The sequence below is a fragment of the Arachis stenosperma genome, chromosome 1 (genome assembly GCF_014773155.1).
Source record: "Arachis stenosperma cultivar V10309 chromosome 1, arast.V10309.gnm1.PFL2, whole genome shotgun sequence".
Taxonomy (NCBI): domain Eukaryota; kingdom Viridiplantae; phylum Streptophyta; class Magnoliopsida; order Fabales; family Fabaceae; genus Arachis; species Arachis stenosperma.
Window position 1 is genome coordinate 19,145,640 of NC_080377.1, and position 14,872 is coordinate 19,160,511.

General features: G+C 40.9%; 1 non-coding gene across 1 annotated transcript; it reads right to left on the reverse strand.

Annotated features, from left to right (window-relative positions):
• Positions 1 to 12,466: 12,466 nt before the first annotated feature.
• LOC130956538 (small nucleolar RNA R71) lies at positions 12,467 to 12,574 on the reverse strand. Its single transcript, XR_009077152.1, has one exon. It is a non-coding gene; the product is annotated as a small nucleolar RNA R71 (small nucleolar RNA).
• Positions 12,575 to 14,872: the final 2,298 nt, after the last annotated feature.

Sequence of the window (14,872 nt, forward strand, 5' to 3'; positions counted from 1 at the left end):
CTTATAGATACTGTTGCTAGAAATCAACATCTGTACTCTAGCAATGAGTTCTCCACAAAAGAAGAAGTTATGGTAGTAGTCACTAATCCTAATCCTCAAGAACAGATGATTGAGCTTAATCAGCAATTACACCTGATGACAAAACAGTTAGCAGAATTTAAAGAGATGCTCCAAGAAACTAAAATTGCTAACAAGAACATAGAATCACAGTTGAATCAGGCAAAACAGCAGCTATCTAAACAGATAACAGAAGAATGCCAAGCATATCAACTGAGGAGTGGGAAGACATTGAATAACTCTGCTCAAAGTAGCAAAAAGCCAATAAAGGAACAATTGACAGAGGATAGCCAAACCACTATCCAAAATTCCTCTGAGGACAGTAAGGGCCCAGAGAGGAATACTCTTGGCGTTCAAACGCCAGAAAAGGGGAGAAAGCTGGCGTTAAACGCCCATTCCCTGCCCAGTTCTGGCGTTCAAACGCCAGAAAAGGGGGAAAAGTTGGCGTTAAACGCCCATTCTTCACCCAATCCTGGCGTTCAAACGCCAATGGGGAATCAGACACCTGAGAGTGCTGATAGTAACCCCTCTAAAAAGGCTTCTCCAACCACTTCTGTAAGGAATAAACCTGCAGCAACTAAGGTTGAAGAATATAAAGCCAAGATGCCTTATCCTCAGAAACTCCACCAAGCGGAGCAGGATAAGCAATTTGCCCGCTTTACAGACTATCTAAGAACTCTTGAAATAAAGATTCCGTTTGCAGAGGCACTTGAGCAAATACCTTCTTATGCTAAGTTCATGAAAGAGATCTTAAGTCATAAGAAGGATTGGAGAGAAACTGAAAAAGTATTTCTCACTGAAGAATGTAGTGCAGTCATTCTAAAAAGCTTACAGAAAAGCTTCAAGATCCAGGAAGCTTTATGATACCATGCACATTAGAAGGTGCTTGCACCAAGACAGCCCTGTGTGACCTTGGAGCAAGCATCAATCTAATAACTGCATCCACTATCAGAAAGCTTGGGTCGACTGAAGAAGTCAAACCAACCCGGATATGCCTCCAACTTGCTGATGGCTCCATTAAATATCCATCAGGCATAATTGAGGACATGATTGTCAAGGTTGGGCCATTTGCCTTTCCAACTGACTTTGTAGGGCTGGAAATGGAGGAGTACAAGAGTGCAACTCTCATTCTAGGAAGACCTTTCCTAGCAACTGGACGAACTCTCATTGATGTACAAAAAGGGGAAGTAACCCTGAGAGTTAATGAGGATGAGTTCAAGTTGAATGCTGTAAAAGCCATGCAGCATCCAGACACACCAAATGACTGCATGGGTGCTGACATTATTGACTCTTTGGTGGAAGAGATCAATATGACTGAAAGTCTAGAATCAGAGCTAGAGGACATCTTCAAGGATGTTCAGCTTGATCAGGAAGAACCAGAGGAAACAAAAGAATTTTTGAAAATTCCTCAGGAGGAGGATAAGCCTCCCAAACCTGAACTCAAACCACTACCACCATCCCTGAAGTATGCATTTCTGGGAGAGGGTGACACTTTTCCAGTGATCATAAGCTCTGCTTTAAATCCACAGGAAGAGGAAGCACTGATTCAAGTGCTAAGGACACACAAGACAGCTCTTGGGTGGTCCATAAGTGATCTTAAGGGCATTAGCCCAGCAAGATGCATGCACAAGATCCTATTGGAGGATAATGCCAAACCAGTGGTCCAACCACAAAGGCGGCTAAATCCAGCCAAGAAGGAGGTGGTGCAGAAAGAGGTCACTAAATTACTAGAGGTTGGGATTATTTATCCTATTTCTGATAGCTCCTAGGTGAGCTCTGTCCTAGTTGTCCCCAAGAAGGGAGGCATGACAGTAGTTCATAATGAAAAAAATGAACTGGTTCCTACAAGAACAGTCACAGGGTGGCGTATGTGTATTGACTACAGAAGGCTCAATACAGCCACCAGAAAGGATCATTTTCCTTTACCATTCATAGACCAAATGCTAGAAAGACTAGCTGGTCATGATTATTACTGCTTTTTGGATGGCTATTCAGGTTACAATCAAATTGCAGTGGATCCTCAAGACCAAGAGAAAACAGCATTTACTTGCCCTTCTGGCGTGTTTGCCTACAGGAGGATGCCTTTTGGTCTGTGTAATGCTCCTGCAACCTTTCAGAGATGCATGCTATCCATCTTCTCTGATATGGTGGAGAAATTCCTGGAAGTCATCATGGATGACTTCTCAGTATATGTAGACTCATTCAGCTCCTGTCTTAACCACCTAGCACTTGTCCTGAAAAGGTGCCAAGAGACTAACCTGGTTTTAAACTGGGAAAAGTGTCACTTTATGGTGACTGAAGGAATTGTCCTTGGACATAAAATTTGAAGCAAGGGAATAGAGGTGGATAAGGCAAAGGTAGAGGTAATTGAAAAATTACCACCACCTGCCAATGTTAAGGCAATCAGAAGCTTTCTGGGGCATGCAGGATTCTACAGAAGGTTTATAAAGGATTTTTCGAAAATTACAAAACCTCTGAGTAACCTGCTAGCTGCTGACACACCATTTGTGTTTGACACACAGTGTCTGCAGGCATTTGAGACCCTGAAAGCTAAGCTGGTCACAGCACCAGTCATCTCTGCACCAGACTGGACATTGCCATTCGAACTAATGTGTGATGCCAGTGACCATGCCATTGGTGCAGTGTTGGGACAGAGGCATAACAAGCTTCTGCATGTCATTTATTATGCCAGCCGTGTTCTAAATGATGCACAGAAGAATTACACAACCACAGAAAAAGAGTTACTTGCAGTGGTCTATGCCATAGACAAGTTTAGATCCTATCTAGTAGGATCAAAGGTGATTGTGTACACTGACCATGCTGCTCTTAAGTACTTACTCACAAAGCAGGATTCAAAACCCAGGCTCATAAGATGGGTGTTGCTTCTGCAAGAGTTTGATATAGAAATAAGAGATAGAAAAGGGACAGAGAACCAAGTAGCTGATCATCTGTCCCGAATAGAACCTGTAGCTGGGGCGTCCCTCCCTTCTACTGAGATCTCTGAGACTTTCCCAGATGAGCAACTCTTTGCCATTCAGAAAGCTCCATGGTTTGTAGATATTGCAAATTACAAAGCTGTGAGGTTCATACCCCAGGAGTACAGTAGGGTGCAAAGAAAGAAATTAATTTCAGATGCCAAGTACTACCTATGGGATGAGCCATATCTCTTTAAGAGATATGCAGACGGAATGATCCGCAGATGTGTACCCAGAGAGGAAGCACAAAGGATCTTGTGGCACTGCCATGGATCACAGTATGGGGGACATTTCGGAAGTGAGCGAACAGCCACTAAGGTCCTCCAATGTGGCTTCTACTGGCCTACTCTCTATAGAGATGCCCGAGAGTTTGTGCGTAACTGTGACAGCTGCCAAAGAGCTGGTAACTTACCTCACGGATACGCCATGCCTCAACAAGGGATCTTAGAGATTGAATTATTTGATGTATGGGGGATTGACTTCATGGGTCCGTTCCCACCATCATACTCAAACACTTACATTCTGGTGGCAGTGGACTATGTATCTAAGTGGGTAGAAGCAATTGCTACACCCACTAATGATACTAAGACCATGCTGAAATTCCTCTAGAAACACATCTTCAATAGATTTGGTGTTCTCAGAGTCCTAATCAGTGATGGGGGTACTCATTTCTGCAATAAACAGCTCTACTCTGCTATGGTCCGATATGGAATTAGCCACAAAGTGGCAACCCCGTATCATCCACAGATAAATGGGCAAGCTGAAGTCTCTAACAGAGAGCTAAAAAGAATCCTAGAACGGACTGTAATTGCCCGTAGAAAGGATTGGGCAAAGAGCTTGGATGATGCTCTGTGGGCATACAGAACAGCATTCAAGACTCCAATAGGAACCTCTCCATACCAACTTGTGTATGGCAAGGCTTGTCATCTGCCCGTGGAACTGGAACATAAAGCCTACTGGGCAACCAGATTCCTAAACCTGGATGCTAAGTTAGCTGGTGAAAAAAGATTGCTCCAGCTAAATGAGCTAGATGAAATTAGACTCAGTGCCTTTGAAAATGCAAAGATTTATAAGGAAAAGGCAAAGAAGTGGCATGACAAGAAGTTGTCATCCAGAGTCTTTGAGCCAGGACAAAAAGTTCTGCTCTTCAACTCTAGGCTCAGATTGTTCCCAGGAAAACTTAAATCCTGGTGGAGGGGTCCGTATGTGATTACAGGAGTGTCACCATATGGATATGTTGAGCTTCAGGATACTGATTCTGACAAAAAGTTCATTGTTAATGGACAGAGGATCAAGCATTATCTTGAAAGCAATTTTGCGCAAGAATGCTCAAAACTGAGGCTTGAATGATCCTCAGTGAAGGTCCAGCTAAAGACAATAAAGAAGCGCTTGCTGGGAGGCAACCCAGTCATTAGCAGGTTATCTGTTCTTTTTAATCAAAGTTTGATATATATTCTCAAAGGGCAAATATCAAAATTGAAGGAATTCACAGAGTTACAGAAGGATTCAGTGCAAAAAGCAGAGAAAAAGAGTTGCTGGCAAAAAAACGCCAGTAAAGGGTACTTTGGGCGTTAAACGCCAGAATGGGCACCATTCTGGGCGTTTAACGCCAGGTGTGTAGCATCCTGGGCGTTTAGCAAAACGCCCAGTGATGAAGGGGATTCTGGCGTTTAACACCAGCCAGGGTACCTGGCTGGGCATTAAACGCCCACAATGGCCAGCATTTGGGCGTTAAACGCCAGAATGGATACCATTCTGGGTGTTTAACACCAGAAAGGTGGGGGACAGAGATTTCGCTTTCTAATCAAAATTTTTTCAAACTTTCCTGTTTTGATCCATAATTTTCTACATAAACACATTTCAAACTTTCATCATTCACTTTCAAATTTTCAAAAATTAAGATCATTCTTCAAATCTCTCTCAAATCCTTCCCAAATCTTCTTCAAAAACTCAAATATTTCTTAAATTCTTTCCATATCTTCTCAAATCTCCTTCAAAATTTTCGAAATCTCTCCCCCTCCTTTATAAATACACATTCGGCCACCCCTTTCTCCCCACCATTCGAATTTGCTCTCCTCTTCTCTCCCCTCTTTCCTTTCTTTTGCTTGAGGGCAAGCAAACCTCTAAGTTTGGTGTGCTTTTCCGTGATCACTAAGCCAAGATTCATCAAGATCATGGCTCCTAAGGGAAAACAAACCAATTTAAGAGGCAAGAAAGAGAATAATCCAAAGAGTATTTGGAATCAAGAGAAGTTCTTAACCAAAGAACACGAAGACCATTATCACAAAATAATGGGTCTGAGGTCAGTGATCCCGGAAGTCAAATTCGATCTAAAAGAAGATGAATATCCGGGGATCCAAGAGCAAGTTCAAAACAGAGGATGGGAAGTTCTAACCAATCCTGAGATAAAGGTTGAAAGAAATATGGTTCAGGAATTCTACTCAAATCTGTGGCTGACAAATAAGCAGAGAATGACTGGAACCGCTTTCCATACTTATAGAACCATGGTCAGAGGGAAAGTTATCTACTTCCATCTGGACAAAATAAGAGAGATCTTCAAATTGCCTCAACTACAAGATGATCCTGAATCCTTTAATAGGAGAATGGTGAGAGCAGATAAGGGGTTGGATCAAGTTCTAGAGGACATTTACCTTCCTGGAACTAAGTGGATAACCAATTCAAAAGGTGTCCCAAACCAACTCAAGAGGGGAGACCTCAAACTAATTGCAAGAGGCTGGCTAGACTTTATTGGGCGTTCCATATTGCCCACTAGCAACCGTTCTGAGGTCACTATCAAGAGAGTAGTGATGATTCATTGCATTATGCTTGGAAGAGAAGTGGAGGTTCATCATCTGATTGCTTGTGAGATCTACACAATTGCAAACAAGAATTCCACTGAAGCCAAACTGGCTTACCCAAGCTTGATCTCCTTGCTCTGTAAAGAGGCTGGGGTGAAAATGGGAGTAGATGAATTCATACTAATTGAACATCCAATCACCAAGAAGTCAATGGAAGGACAAATGCAAGACAACTCTATCAAAAAGAGGGCGCAGGAGTTCCTCCCTGAATTTCCTGAAATTGACTACTGGGCCAGCCTAGAAGCATCTATCACCAAGTTGCAAGAAACTATAGAATAACTTATGGAAGAACAGCAGAATCAAAATTGCATGCTCTGCAAATTGCTGAAGGAACAAGAGAAGCAGGGGCGTGAACTTCAAGAGTTGAAACGCCAAAAGCTCTCCCCTCAAGTTGAGGGAGCATCCACTTCTCAAAATCAAGGTTTTTGAGTCCTGACTCTGTGATAACCTCTATCATTAGGAGCCTATTTAAATTTTTGTTTTCTATTACTTTTAGTCTTATCTTATATCTATTTTTGAGTCTTGTTCTTAATTCATGATTAATAAAATTTAAGGTTCATGTCTTAAAGCTATGAATGTCCTATGAATCCATCACCTCTCTTAAATGAAAAATGCTTTAATCACAAAAGAACAAGAAGTACAGGATTTCGAATTCATCTTTGAAACTAGTTGAATTAGTTTGATGTGGTGACAATACTTTTTGTTTTCTGAATGAATGCTTGAACAGTGCATATGTCTTTTGAATTTGTTGTTTTAAGAATGTTAAAACTGTTGGCTCTTGAAAGAATGATGGAAAAGGAGAACTGTTATTGAGGATCTGAAAAATCATCAAATTGATTCTTGAAGCAAGAAAAAGCAGTGAATACAAAATTCAAAAAAAAAAATATATATATATATAAAATAATAAATAAATAATAAAGTTGTGATCCAAAGCAAAAAGAGTGTGCTTAAGAACCCTGGACACCTCTAATTGGGGACTCTAGCAAAGCTGAGTCACAATCTGAAAAGGTTCACCCAAGTATGTGTCTGTGGCATGTGTGTATCCGGTGGTAACACTGGAAGACAGAGTGCTTTGGGCCACAGCCAAGACTCATAAAGTAGCTATGTTCAAGAATCATCATACTTAACTAGGAAAATCAATAACACTATCTGAGTTCTGAGTTCCTATGGATGCCAATCATTCTAAACTTCAAAGGATAAAGTGAGATGCCAACACTGTTCAGAAGCAAAAAGCTACTAGTCCCGCTCATCTAATTGGAGCTAAGTTTCTTTGATATTTTGGAGTCTATAGTATATTCTCTTCTTTTTATTCTATTTTGATTTTCAGTTGCTTGAGGACAAGCAACAATTTAAGTTTGGTGTTGTGATGAGCGGATAATTTATACGCTTATTGGCATTGTTTTTAGTATGTTTTTAGTATATTTTAGTTAGTTTTTATTATATTTTTATTAGTTTTTAGTTAAAATTCACTTTTTTGGACTTTACTATGAGTTTGTGTATTTTTCTGTGATTTCAGGTATTTTCTGGCTGAAATTGAGGGTCCTGAGCATAAATCTGATTCAGAGGCTGAAAAGGACTGCAGATGCTATTGGATTCTGACCTCCCTGCACTCGAAGTGGATTTTCTGGATCTACAGAAGCCCAATTGGCGCGCTCTCAACGGCGTTAGAAAGTAGACATCCTGGGCTTTCTCGCAATGTATAATAGTCCATACTTTGCCCAAGATTTGATGGCCCAAACCGGCGTTGCAAATTAGCATCAGAATTCCCAGCGTTTAACGCCGGAACTGGCACAAAAATTGGAGTTAAACGCCTAAACTGGCATAAAAGCTGGCGTTTAACTCCAGAAAAAGTCTCTACACATGAAAGCTTCAATGCTCAGCCCAAGCACACACCAAGTGGACCCCGGAAGTGGATTTTTACGTCATTTACTCATTTCTGTATACCCTAGGTTACTAGTTCACTATTAATAGGACCTTTTGACATTGTATCTACACCTCATGACACTTTACACGTTTCTCATTGTATCTTCTACAGCATGAGTCTCTAAACTCCATGGTTGGGCGTGAGGAGCTCTGCTGTGTCTTGATGGATTAATGCAATTATTACTGTTTTTCATTCAATCATGCTTGCTTCCTTTCTAAGATATCACTTGTTCTTAACCCTGATGGATGTGATGATCCGTGACACTCATCATCATTCTCAACTATGAACGTGTGCCTGACAACCACCTCCGTTCTACCTTAGATTAAGTAGATATCTCTTGGATTCTTTAATCGGAATCTTCGTGGTATAAGCTAGAATTGATGGCGGCATTCAAGAGAATCCGGAAGGTCTAAACCTTGTCTGTGGTATTCTGAGTAGGATTCAAGGATTGAATGACTGTAACGAGCTTCAAACTCCTGAGGGCTGGGCGTTAGTGACAGACGCAAAAGAATCACTGGATTCTATTCCAACCCGATTGAGAACCGACAGATGATTAGCCGTGCTGTGACAGAGCGCGTTGAACATTTTCACTGAGAGGATGGGAGGTAGCCATTGACAACGGTGAAACCCTACATACAGCTTGCCATGGAAGGAGCCTTGCGTGTTTGAAGAAGAAGACAGTAGGAAAGCAGAGGTTCAGAAGACAGAGCATCTCCAAAACCTCAACCTGTTCCCCATTACTACAAAACAAGTACTTATTTCATGTTCTTTTGCTTTTTACAATCAACCCTGATAATTATTGATATCCTGACTAAGAGTTACAAGATAACCATAGCTTGCTTCAAGCCGACAATCTCCATGGGATTGACCCTTACTCATGTAAGGTATTACTTGGACGATCCAGTGCACTTGCTGGTTAGTTGTGCGGGATTGCAAAAGTGTGATTGCAATTTCGTGCACCAGAACTCTTGTGAACGTTTGATTTATGTTGAGCCTGATGAGCGGATAATTTATACGCTTTTTGGCATTGTTTTTAGTATGTTTTTAGTATCTTTTAGTTAGTTTTTATTATATTTTTATTAGTTTTTAATTAAAATTCACTTTTCTGGACTTTACTATGAGTTTGTGTGTTTTTCTGTGATTTCAGGTATTTTCTGGCTGAAATTGAGGGATCTGAGCAAAAATCTGATCCAGAGACTCAAAAGGACTACAGATGCTGTTGGATTCTGACCTCCCTGCACTCGAAGTGGATTTTCTGGAGCTATAGAAGCCCAATTGGCGCGCTCTCAACGGCGTTGGAAAGTAGACATCTTGGGCTTTCCAGCAATATATGATAGTCCATACTTTGCCCAAGATTTGATGGCCCAAACCGGCGCTCAAAGTCACCTACAGAAATTCCAGCGTTAAACGCCGGAACTGGCACCTAAATGGGAGTTAAACGCCCAAACTGGCATAAAAGCTGGCGTTTAACTCCAAGAAGAGTCTCTACACGAAAATGCTTCATTGCTCAGCCCAAGCACACACCAAGTGGGCCCGGAAGTGGATTTCTATGTCATTTACTCATCTTTGTACACCTTAGGCTACTAGTTTTCTATAAATAGGACCTTTTACTATTGTATTTTCATCTTCGGACATCTAGTTCTTAGATCATTTGGGGGCTGGCCTCACGGCCATGCCTAGACTTTGTTCTTATGTATTTTCAACGGTGGAGTTTCTACACACCATAGATTAAGGTGTGGAGCTCTGCTGTACCTCGAGTATTAATACAATTACTATTGTTCTTCTATTCAATTCCGCTTGTTCTTTGTCCAAGATATCACTTGTTCTTCAACTTGATGAATGTGATGATCCGTGACACTCATCATCATTCTCACTTATGAGCAAAGTGACTGACAACCACTCTTGTTCTACAAGCAACCAAGGCTCTAGTGAATATCTCTTGGATTCTTTAACCGGAATCTTCGTGGTATAGGCGAGAACTGATGGCGGCATTCAAGAGAATCCGGAAGGTCTAAACCTTGTCTGTGGTATTCTGAGTAGGATTCAATGATTGAATGACTGTGACGTGCTTCAAACTCCTGAGAGCGGGGCGTTACTGACAGACGCAAAAGAATCACTGGATTCTATTCCGGCCTGATTGAGAACCGACAGATGATTAGCCATGCTGTGACAGAGCATCAGGACGTATTTTCACTAAGAGGATGGGAGGTAGCCACTGACAATGGTGAAACCCTACATGAGCTTGCCATGGAAAGGAGTAAGAAGGATTGGATGAAGACAGTAGGAAAGCAGAGAGACGGAAGGGAAGGCATCTTCATACGCTTATCTGAAGCTCTCACCAATGATATACATAAGTATCTCTATCTTTATCTTTATGCTTTATTCGTTTATCACTATACCCATTTGAGTCTGCCTGACTGAGATTTACAAGGTGACCATAGCTTGCTTCATACCAACAATCTCCGTGGGATCGACCCTTACTCACGTAAGGTATTACTTGGACGACCCAGTGCACTTGCTGGTTAGTTGTGCGAAGTTGTAGTGATCACAATTTCGCCCACCAAGTTTTTGGCGCCGTTGCCGGGGATTGTTCTTGTGTATGGACAACTGACGGTTCATCTTGTTGCTTAGATTAGGTATTTTCTTTCGGAGTTCTTTAAGGATGAATTCTAGTGTTTCAAGGTGATGCTCTTATCATCACCAAAGCTGATTGATTTTCATCAATTTAGCTCTTGAATGCAATGTCCTGCTGAAGCTTGGCCGGCCATGTCTAATTCCTTTAGACTAAAGCTTTAGACTAACATTGCATGATTCCTGGAATTCTCATTAAGAATTTTGATACCTTTATTTTTCTTTTCACTTAATTTTCGAAAAAGCACAAAAAAAAAATTTTACAAAATCATAAAAACCAAAAATATTTTTTGTTTAAGTCTAGTGTCTCATTTTAAGTTTGGTGTCAACTGCATGTTTCTGTTCTTCTTGCATTTTTCGAATTTATGCATGTGTCTTCATTAATCTTCAAGTTGTTCTTGATGATATCCTTGTTTTGATCTTTGAATTCTATTGACTTGAGTGTTTTGTTGTTAGTAGTATGCAAACTGCTAAGTTTGGTGTCTTGCATGCATTGTTATTTGATTTTAGTTGCATTTTGATTATTCCTTATTATTAAAAATCCAAAAATATTTTTAATTTGTGTCTTTTCAAGTCAATAATACAGAGAATTGAAGATTCAGAACATACTGCAGAGGAATCACACAGAAAAAGCTGGGCATTCAAAAATGCCCAGTGAAGAAGACAGACTGGCGTTTAAACACCAGCCAGGGTGCCTGGCTGGGCGTTTAACGCCCAAAAGGGTATAGTTTTGGGCGTTTAACGCCAGGATGGCAAAGGGGGAAGATTTTGTTTTCAAAATCAATTTTTTTCAAGTTTTCAAAGTTTTTCAAAATCAAATCTTTTTCAAATCATATATTTTCAATCAAATGTTTTCAAAATCAATTTCTTTCCTTTTTCAAAGATACTTACTAACAATTAATGATTTGATTGAACATTTTTTTGCCTTTTCTGTTGAGGAAGGTTTTATGTTTGAATCATATCTTTTCTTGTTAGGCAAGTCATTAATTTTTAAAATCAAATCTTTTTTTTAATTGTTTTCAAATCATATCTTTTTAAAATTGTTTTCAAATCATATCTTTTTAAAATTGTTTTCAAATCATATCTTTTCAGTCACATCTTTTTAAAACCAATCATATCTTCTTAACCACATCTTTTTCAAAATAGTTTTCAATCAAATCTTTTTGATTTCTAAATTCAAAATCTTTTTCAAAAATCACTTGATTTCTTTTCCACTTTTATTTTCGAAAATCAATTAGTGTTTTTCAAAAATGTTTTCAAAATCTTTTACTTAATTTTCGAAAATTACTTCCCTTCTTCTCACATCCTTCTATTTCTAAACTAACTCTACTCCTTAATGCAAAATTCGAACTCCATCTTCTTTGATAAGTTCGAATTTTCTACTTCTGTCTTCTACTTTTCTTTTCCTCTGACACCTCAAGGAATCTCTATACTGTGACATAGAGGATTCCATATTTTCTTGTTTTCTTCTCTTTCATATGAGCAGGAACAAAGACAAAGGCATTCTTGTTGAAGCTGACCCTGAACCTGAAAGGACCTTGAAGCGGAGGCTAAGAGAAGCTAAGGCACAACTCTCTGTTGAGGACCTGACCGAATTCTTCAAAGAAGAAGAACCCATGGCAGCCGAAAACAACAACAATGCCAACAATGCAAGGAAGGTGCTGGGTGACTTTACTGCACCTACTCCCGACTTCTATGGGAGAAGCATCTCTTTCCCTGCCATTGGAGCAAACAACTTTGAGCTTAAGCCTCAATTAGTTTCTCTAATGCAACAGAATTGCAAGTTCCATGGACTTCCAATGGAAGATCCTCATCAGTTTTTAGCTGAGTTCTTGCAAATCTGTGACACAGTCAAGACTAATGGGGTTGACCCTGAGGTCTACAGACTGATGCTATTCCCTTTTGCTGTAAGAGACAGAGCTAGAATATGGTTGGACTCACAACCTAAAGAAAGCCTGGATTCTTGGGAAAAGCTAGTCAATACCTTCTTGGCAAAGTTCTTTCCACCTCAAAAATTGAGTAAGCTTAGAGTGGAAGTCCAAACCTTCAGACAGAAGGATGGAGAATCCCTCTATGAAGCTTGGGAAAGATACAAACAATTAATTAGAAAATGTCCTTCTGACATGCTTTCTGAATGAAGCATCATAGGTATTTTCTATGATGGTCTCTCTGAACTATCCAAGATATCTTTGGATAGCTCTGCTGGAGGATCTCTTCATCTGAAGAAGACGCCTACAGAAGCTCAAGAGCTAATTGAAATAGTTGCAAATAACCAATTCATGTACACTTCTGAAAGGAATCCTGTGAACAATGGGACTAATCAGAAGAAAGGAGTTCTTGAGATCGACACTCTGAACGCCATTTTGGCTCAGAATAAAATATTGACTCAACAAGTCAATTTGATTTCTCAAAGTCTGTCTGGAATGCAAAATGCACCAAGCAGTACTAAGGATGCTTCATCTGAGGAAGAAGCTTATGATCCTGAGAATCTTTCAATGGAAAAAGGTGAATTACCTAGGAGAACCCTATGGAAACACCTATAATTCTTCATGGAGAAATCACCCAAATTTCTCATGGAAGAATCAAGAGAGACCTCAACAAGGTTTCAACAACAATAATGGTGGAAGAAACAGGTTTAGCAATGGCAAGCCTTTTCCATCATCTTCTCAGCAACAGACAGAGAATCCTAAGCAGAACCCCTCTGACTTAGCAACCATGGTCTCTGATCTAATGAAAACCACTCAAAGTTTCATGACTGAAACAAGGTCCTCCATTAGGAATTTGGAGGCACAAGTGGGACAGCTGAGTAAGAAAATTACTGAACTCCCTCCAAGTACCCTTCCAAGCAACACAGAAGAAAATCCAAAAGGAGAGTGCAAAGCCATAAACATGGCCGAATTTAGAGAGGAAGGAGAGGAAGTGAACGCCACTGAGGAAGACCTCAATGGGCGTGCACTAGCCTCCAATGAGTTCCCCAATGAGGAACCATGGGAATCTGAGGCTCAAAATGAGACCATAGAGATTCCATTAGACTTACTTCTGCCTTTCATGAGCTCTGATGAGTATTCTTCCTCTGAAGAGGATGAGTATGTCACTGAAGAGCAAGTTGCTAAATACCTTGGAGCAATCATGAAGCTAAATGACAAGTTATTTGGAAATGAGACTTGGGAGGATGAACCTCCTTTGCTCACCAAAGAACTGGATGACTTGTTGATGCAAATGCATATTTGCATTATTAGTTAGTTAGTTTAGTTAGTTTTAGCTTAATTTCACTCATTTTCTCTAAATAAACAAGTCCTTTTATGAGTTTTGTTCCCATGCATGAGAGTACTTAGGAATGTGTTGATTCTAGCCAAATTCATGCACATGATTTAAGGAATGCACATATGAATGAGTATGAATGAATCTCATGAAATTTATTGCATGAATTGGTAAGACTTTGAAGCTATTTCCCTTGTTGATGATAGGTGATGAAACAAGGATGCATGGAAGCAAGAATGATGCAAGCTGGGCAAGAAGTTGGCGTTGCCAACTTGGAGGATAAGGGGCGTTGTTCTTGGCAACGCCAGGCAGCCTTGGAAGCAAAGTTGGCGTTGCCAACTCTAGAACCAAGTTGCCAACGCCACACACAAGCCACAAGCAAGCAAGCTTGACCCTGGAGGCAACCAAGGAGCAAAGTTGGCGTTGCCAACTTGAGATCCACGTTGCCAACGCCACAACACAAGGCAAGCTTGGCCCTGGAAGAAGCAAAGTTGGCGTTGCCAACTTGAGGAGGGCGTTGCCAACGCCACACACAAGCAAATTTTGGCACCAAGTCTTGGCGCACCAACCAGGTTGCCAACGCCCAATGGCGCACCAACCAGGTTGCCAAACGCCCAATGGCGCACCAACCAGGTTGCCAAACGCCCAATGGCGCACCAACCGCGTTGCAAACGCCCATCAGCCCACCATCCGCGTTGCCAACGCCAATCAAAGGCACCATCCGCGTTGCCAACGCCAATCAAGGCATCATCCAAGTTGCTAACGCCAGGGAGAGGCACCATTCAAGTTGCCAACGCCAGGGAGATGTACCATGCACGTTGCCAACGCCCAATGGCCTTGCCATGCACGTTGCCAACGCCAGGAAGCAAGCATGGAGCCTTGAGAAGGGCTCGAGCACGTTGCCAACGTGCTAAAGAGAAGGAGTTATTCACAACAACGCCAGGAAATTATGGTGCACGTTGCTAACTTGAAATGTATGGGCGTTATTCACAACAACTCCAACAAGGCAGCCTGACCATGTCCTCTTCAATGGAAGATATCTTGAGCTACAGAGATCCAAATTGAGTGCTTCCAGTTGCATTGGAAAGCTGACATTCAGAGCTTTCCAACCATATATAATAGTCTATGATGGAGCACAAAATTGAAGCCAAACCAGAGTCATCTTT